Source organism: Lynx rufus, unplaced genomic scaffold (assembly GCF_022079265.1).
Source record: "Lynx rufus isolate CCGP_SWC_20201006 ecotype Redwood Valley unplaced genomic scaffold, mLynRuf1.p SCAF_3, whole genome shotgun sequence".
Taxonomy (NCBI): Eukaryota; Metazoa; Chordata; class Mammalia; order Carnivora; family Felidae; genus Lynx; species Lynx rufus.
The window spans coordinates 119356543-119365110 of NW_025814845.1; positions in this window are offsets into that span (position 1 = coordinate 119356543).

The window sequence follows — 8568 nt, forward strand, 5'->3', positions numbered from 1 at the left end:
GGCAGGAGCCGTGCCAGGAGAGGAGCAGAGGGGTGAGAAGGTGTGTTAAGATTTTAAAGTTATTTCTTCTTCACTGGGTTCCATTACTCAAGATGGATAAAAATGAAGCACTTGGAGAACAAAAACACATTGAGAAGTAGCCAAAGCACTAGAATCCTCTTCATAAAAGAAGGAGGAAAAAGGAAGGGAGGGAGAGAGAGTGATGAGTGAATGAAGGAGAGAGAGAAGATTTTAATTTTTCTTTAGGGGAAACTAAAGTCTCTTATATAAGGAAGCCTAGATTTAGGGTTGCATACACTTTCAAATATATCAGTGGCATACAGAAAAGACTGAAAATAAGTTGATAATACATCGCTTTTCAATGTGTTTACTTGCTCTCAGCTCAGTGGGTGGTATGCTTCGATTTGTGCTTTTCCTCATTATATAGTATAAAATGCAGTTAAGGAAGGGTCATCAGTAGACTAAACCTTCCCTTATAATAATCTTCTGTAATAATGAATAATCAGTCACAGGGAAAAGAAGATTAAAATAAAAGGCTTAGTCAAATCCTAAAACTACAGGTTGAGCACATAGCTGCAGTTGTGTGATTGCCTGAATACCTTTGTGTGAAGCCAATAGATGAAGAATATGTGTTACAGAAACGTCCTTCTGCTCAATCAGTTCATTAAGCAATAGTTTTTTTTCTTAACGTTTATTCATTTTTGAGAGACAGAGAGAGCATGAGCACTGGAGGGGCAGAGAGAGAGAGAGAGAGAGAGAGAGAGAGGGAGACACAGAATCCAAAGCAGGTCCAGGCTCTGAGCTGTCAGCACAGAGCCTGATGTGGGGCTTGAACCCACAAGCTGTGAGATCATGACCTGAGCCGAAGTTAGATGCTTAACTGACTGAGCCACCCAGGCGCCCCTATGTGACAGTTTTAGTTCAAAGCCTATCATGCTGCATGGCTAAACACATTAGTACAAACCCAACTTTCCCCAAATTGGAACAACGACAATGACAATCAATCAGTCAATCAATCAATAAATATTAGGCCAATAGACTATTGGACTTTTTTAGGTATAATTAACATACAATATTATGCTAATTTCAGGTGTACAACATAGTGATTAAACATTTGTATACATTAGGAAATGATCACCAAGATAAATTTAGCTTCCATCTGTTACCAAAGTTGTAACAATATTATTAACTATATTCCCTGTGTTCATTACATCCCTATGACTGATTTATTCTATAACTTCAAGTTTGTACCTTTTAATTCTCTTCCCTTATTTCACCCATCCCAAGATGGCCCACCCCTCCAGCAAACCAGATTGGTCTCTGTATCTATTAGTCTGTTTCTGTTTTGTGTTGTTTTGTCGGTTCATTTGTTTTGTCTTGTTTTTTTTACATTCCACATGTAAGTGAAATCATAGGATATTTGTCTTTTTCTGTCTGACTTATTTCACTTAGCATAATACCTTCTAGGTCCACCCATGTTACCACAAAGGGCAAGATTTTGCTCCTTTTTATGGCTGTGTAATCTTCCATTGTATATATACCACATCTTCGTGCATTGGATATTCTTTATCTATTGGATTGTTTTGAGTAAGAATTAGGCTCAAAATGAAAAATGTAAATGAAAAGTATTCTTTATCTGTTTGATTGGCATTCTCTGTATTCAAATTTGCCATCCCAGAAGTCTAGATAAAATTATAAAGCCCAGAAAAGTATAAAGGCTGATAAAAATTCCAGCAGGTATATTTTTGAAACCTGATTTTTTGTAAGCTTCTCTCTAAAATAAATTTCACAGTGTTACCACTTTCAGACTCTAACTGGAGAATTCCAAAGCAGCTGGTTTCTCCCTGGATGATGTTGCATAAGGGTATCTAATAAAGCCCTTCCTAATATACTAGGTACATTCCTGCACTGTGGAATCATTACCATCAAAACAAAACTTGATATTCAGAGAAGTGTGTTTTTCTTCTGTAGTCCCCCTCCTCTTTCCATTTTTGATGATAATTTCATGATCATTCCCAGCTTTGCTCTTCTAGCGTTTTCTTATAGGGTCATTACTGGAATTCTATGGGGGATGATTCCTCATTATTCAGGACAGTCTACGACACTATAGGACAACATTAGTATTCCCAGCCCTCATTCACTACATTGAGTAACACCTCCTAGTCATTCTGACATCACACATTCTCCCCCACATTTCCAAATGCCTACCAGGAGGTGGTACTCCTCTGGTTGAGAAGCACTAATGCCTCTAATACATGCTTCTGTACGGACAACTACTATCTCTCCCAATCCCAAAAGGCAATTTATACTTCTTGTGGCTGGGACACAAGATTTCTTCTCATAATGTGATGATTTCTCTCCATCGATGTATTCCTCTCTGCTGAAGACATGGTTCCTATAGAACGTGGGCCCATTTTGACCATTACACATGATCAGTGTTTAGTGTTTTCCTATCTTATATAAAGACACAGACCAATGTGGAAGTAGAAGTAAATGTATTTTCTTCACCTAGGAGTTCCCTCTCAAGTTCTCTCAGCACAACTCTGTACACATTCATCACTTTATACCACTTCCTCATCCGAAAGGACAAATGAAAGTGTTCCCTACGGGGGCCTGGGTGGCTCAGTCAGTTAAGTATCCGACTTCGGCTCAGGTCATGATCTCACACTCTGTGAGTTCAAGCCCCGTGTCTGGCTGTGTGCTGACAGCTCAGAGCCTGGAGCCTGCTTCAGATTCTGTGCCTCCCTCTCTCTGACCCTCCCCTGTTCACATTCTTTCTCTGTCTCAAAAATAAATAAACATTAAGAAAGTTTTTTTTAAAAAAGAAAGTGTTCCCTAGATATTGCTGTTGCACCAATTACATTCTTTTCAAGAAAAGGATTCTCAGTTCTAGTAAGAGGAACTACTTTTATTCACTGAGAGCTTTTCCCAGCAGCATATTTGGTGCAACCTCAGCCACATGAAAGAATTTCAGCAGGCCTAGGAAAGGGTTTTTTAGGCTCAGGAACCTTCCTAAAGATAAGAGACAAACAGCTGCCTGGTAGGAAACAGGGAGAAGTTATGGATTAGGAAGAAAGTAGGCCACTCTGATACCACCCAGATACTATCTCATCAATCATGCTAAGGCCTTGAAGAGCTTTGTGTTGAACATTTCTATCCCTTGTGATGGTGGTCTTATCAGTTCTCAGGTCTGTCCTCATCAAGAATTTTCCATTATTCAGATTATTCAGCATGAGAACATAGAAAAAGCAAATCCTTAAGTCCACATGATGTTTGGAGAGAGGTAAAACATTTATTTCGATGCATAGGTGGTGATCTTGGCATGACATAATGCTTGCCATGAACAGTAAAGCATTTTGGAATAAGACCAAACAAATGAAAGAGATCACCCTCAATTCCACCTCACTCCAAAAACTATTTTTTTATTTTTTCCTGTATAGATCCTATCTATAATTGCAATCAGTTTACATGTCATTACTTATTGTGCTTTTAAAAAGCACATCACATTTTCTGTATTCTTACTTGCTTACATAACCATTACTATATTTAATGGTGGTACTAGAGTCCCTCTCATTTATAATCTGTAATTAGCTACATTCTTTTCTTATTGTTGAATATTTAATGTTTTTCTTTTTCTTTTTTTCTCTTACAGATAAAAACATCTGTCCTACATCTGTCAAAATATTTCCTTAGGAAAAATTCTCTAGCATAGGATTACTTGGTTAAATGAGATGAATGTCTTTGTAGGTTTTACTTAGGGTTACCTTATACCTTTTAAAAGGAGATATGTCCATTTGAAATGCTCATCGCTACATATTTATATCTCTACTTTACTTTCAACCCAGATGACATAAAATAATAACTCTCAATTGCATTTCTTTGGTTATTAGCAAGAGCACCTACCTTTGATTAAGCTATGCTCAAATTACCTCCCTACTCATTTGCCATTCTTTTGTTAAATGTTTTTATTATTTATTTTTGAGAGAGAGAGGGGCAGAGTGTGCAAAGGAAAGGGGCAGAGAGAGAAGGAGACACAGAATCTGAAGCAGGCTCCAGGCTCTGAGATGTCAGCACAAGAGCCGATGTGGGGCCACGAGATCATGACCTGAGCTGAAGTTGGAGGCTCAACCAACTGAGCCACCCAGGGGCCCCTCATTCGCGACTCTTACAGTGGAAAGTATAAGAGCAATAGCAGTTTATGAGCTTGTGTTGCTTTCATCCAAATTTAAATCAAATTGCAGAGGAAAACACTCAAAGGAGACAGAGGAAGTATCATTTATCCTTTGTGTTTTGATAAACCCTTTCCTGACTTTCTCCTGTGATGTAAAAAAAAAAAAAAAAAAAAAAAAAAACCCTCAAATATTTAGTGAAAAGCTTATATATGAGTTAATAAGCCTATATAATAAGTTAATGTTTCTTTGGCTGCACAAAATATAAATTTACATTAGTTACCCAAGTGAGAAAAAGAATTTGTAGGCAGTATACTAATGAATCTAATAAAACATAAGGAAGATTCTGGGTCATATGGTCTATCATTTAGGATATATTTTATTGCAAATAACTGAAAATTTAAGAGTGGCTTTATAAATAAAGAGATTTAATTATCTAGCAAAATAATATTCTACATATTCCAGGGCTGGTTCTGCCACTTGACAATGTTATCAAGGAGCCAGACTCTTTCCATCCTTTTATTTCACCAGCCTCAGTATGCCAGCCATTTGGGGGCTTAGTTGTCTCATGGTCACAAGATGGTTGCCTTGACACCAGGTACTCCATTCAAAGACAGGAAGCAGTAGGTGAGGATGGTGGCTAGGGTAGAAAGGAACTTATTCTTTCTCTTTTTCTCAAGGAGTAATAAGCATTTCTCAGAAGACACTTAGCACACTTCCTATTGTGTCACAGTAGATAAAACTGAGTTTATGATTATTATTAGACTTATTAGACTGAACTTGGTTATGACCATCCCTAGCCTGGAAGTTAGGACCACTTTCTATGAGATCAAGGAATCTTCAGCTAACACTGGAGGGAAATTGTAGTGTTTGATAATGGATAAGAATAGAAGCTATGCCTCTAGGTAGACAACCGGATTGTGTGACACATATGGGAACCAGGGAGTTTGTGAACCTTCTTTTTTTCTATAAATGGGTTTTCATTGACAAGAAACTCAAATGTCTGTTTTTTTCCTTAGATCAAACTACAAATGTCTAAGAGTCTTATTGGTTCCATTTACCTTTCAGAGGGCACCTCAGAGTGAAAGTATGGCTTCTGATGCCTCATCTGATGATTCACAGGTGGGAAAGGGGAGAGCATCAGCCTTAAAAAAAAAAAAAAAAAAAAAAGGGAATTGTCTTAAACAGCAATAAGCACAATGTATATCCCGTACATCTAAATTAAACAAAATACCATCAAAAGATATTTATTGATTCCCTAACTTGTAGAAGAAATTGTACCAGATCCTGTGGGGATGCAATGTATATCCCCTTGTCCTTGTCCCTAAAGTGACTACAATCCATTTCAGGACTATAGATAGCACTACAGGGAATAGATGAGAGCTAATTTTAAGATACAGACCATAAATGTTTTGTACCCTAACAACTTTGTTAAAGAGAATGGCACATAAACTATTTCAGGTGAAAGGAGAAAAGGCCTGGAAATGTTTAATTCATTCAACAACCCTCATGTAGTCAGCTGTGCCACAGCTCTTTCTTGGTCACTGGTCACCCAGGGTCTCAGCCTCTTCTTATGTTATATAGCCCACCATTTTGATGGCATGGGCCAATGGTGTGGCCTTAGCGATTGCTTCAAGAAATCCTGCTTCTTTCAGGCAGCCTTCATCTTTTCCACCTCTTCTTGCCCTTTTCAGGACATTCATTTTAACTCCTTCCACCTCTCACTGTCATTTTCTGAGTGGTTAGTGAAAACTATATTATTATGGACAAAATTTTTCTAATCTCTTTTATAGCCACGAAGCAAACACATATTATAGGACACAGTTAATGATTCTGCTTTTGGTTTTCTGTGTGATAAAGAGCAAGTCTCTTAAATTTTCTGTGCTGAAGAAATCATTTAAAGGAAAAAATAATATGATTTGTTTCTTTTTCACCTTTTCAACTGAGTTTCTGATGTAAATCAGGGAAATAGCCCACCAAAACTTGTAGTATTTTAGCAAAATATTTTATGAAAATGTGTAGTTCTTTTAAGAAAATACCAGAGTTCAAATGGATTTGTTGTATATTCTCTCTTTTTTGAGAGAGGTAATAGCTCTTCAGCTGGAAAACCCAATTACTAAAGTCTATATATTTTATCTTGGTCATCAGAGCATTCAAGAAACACTATGAATCCAGTTAAGAAAAATAAATGTTCACACCCTTGAATGAATGATAGTAAGGAGGACTAAAATACAATTAGAAATGCTATTATCTGAAACTATTTGTGAGTCAAAAACCAATTGTTTAAACTAAAGCAGAGAGACAGACACCCAAAGGCTCTGGAATAGCATTTGGGTTGAAAATTTGGTTAATATATTCCTTCCAGACTGAAGCACCCAGATCTGGATCCATTATTGTCACACAGAGGTTCTTGTTTTTTAAATCATTAACTGCTATTCAGGACTTTCCTCAGGAAGCAGACCCTTAGTAACAGGAAGACTTTCTAAAAATTTCTCCTTTCAGGAAAAAGACTGGAAGTCCGGAAAAGGGGAATTCACTATATATTAGACTACATTATTTGCAGATGCAACTGAAAACCACTCCTTTGTAAAACCTTTTTTGATCCCATAAATTAGCAATTAACTTCCCTGTGTTGGAGACTACCAGGGCTGATAGTTTTAATCTCTTCCTAGCATTTATGTTATTAACTTACACTACTGTTAGTTATTTCCCCATCAATCTTCCTCACCAAAGTTACAAGTTCTTGGGAGGAAACAACCAGTTCTTTCACAGTTTTGACTCCTCCTTGCCCCCACAGTGTCTGGAATAGTTAATAATAACTTGTACTATGCGTCAGGCATTGTGTAAGCTACCAGACAGAAAATGGACAACAAAATTAGTACAGTACTCTTTGCCTCCTGCTTAAAATCTAGAATGTATAAGAGATACGACTGAATAAGCAATAACAACAAAATGCCATGCATCCTGGAATAGGAGTTGAGGTGTTCAAGGAGGGCTCATTTCCGTGACATGCCTGCATTATGAATACCTCATGGGTATGAATACCTGAAGTGTAGTTTGTTCAGTAGCATTCCATATGAGATTGAATATAAATTCATGGAAAGCTGGGTGAGTTCAGATGTCAGTTCCTTGTCTTTGAGTCTGATAAGAATCACGTAAGCCTCACACTCAGACTGTGTATGCACTAAAATGAAAAGGTCCCAACAGGCACCCTGAGGCTTTAGGATGGGGAGGAGGCAACTCTAACCCCCAATGCCCCAGCTTTGTTGATTGTTCCTTTTAATGAATGTTTTTCTACATATTTCTGAAGTCCAGTGTTTGCTTGTGCTAACACGTGTACGAGCTTCATCTTTCATGACGAGTTCAATGAACTGCGCTGGTAGATATCCCTTGCACGAAGGAAAGTACAGGAAACTGTGGAAACACACAGAGCATACAACGTTGTTTCAACACACATTCATTTGAACTATGAGTAAGTGATTATCAAAACTTGAGAAAAAAGCAGCATTCAGATAACACTAAGAAAATTAAAATGGAAACAGAAATTATGAATTATTCATTCAACTAATAATTATTGATGACCTATTGCATGTATGTTATCTTACAACTATAAAATCTGTGGTTACTTTAGAGTTTGGGGATTGTTCCTTCTCCTTCTCCTCCTTCTTCTTTTTCTCCCTCTCCTTCTCCTTCCCCTTCTTTTTCTCCCATCAAAGTGAAAAGACAACCTATAAGATGGGGAAAAAATATTTCCAAACCATATACCTGATGAGGGGTTTCTATCCAACATATATAAAGAATTTATACAACTCAATAGCAAAAATAAATAAATAACCCAATTTAAAAATGGGCAAAGGACCTGCGTAGACATTTCTCCAAGGATATATGAAAGGCCAACAGGTACATGAGAAGATGCTCGACATCACTAGTCCTCAGGGAAATGCAAATTAAAACATAATGATATATCACCTTATGCCTTTGAAATTGGCCATCATCATAAAGACAAGAGAAAACAAATGCTGGCATGGATATGGGGGAAAGGGATCCCTTGTGCACTGTGGGTGGGAATGTAAATAGGTATAACCACTATGGAAAACAGTATGGAGGTTCCTCAAAAAAATTAAAAATAGAACTACCATATGATCCAGCAATTCCAATTCTGAGAATATATCCAACATAAACAAAAATATCAACTCAAAAAGATATCTGCACCCCATGTTCATAGCAGTATTATTTAAAATAGCCAAGATACAGGAGCAATCTAAGTGTCTATCGATGGACGAATGGATTAAGATATATATACAATGGAATATTATTGAGCCTTTTAAAAAAAAGGGATAGGAAACTGTTCTGGATTGTGGACTAAAGAAGTGCAACAACTAAATGCAATGAGTTATTC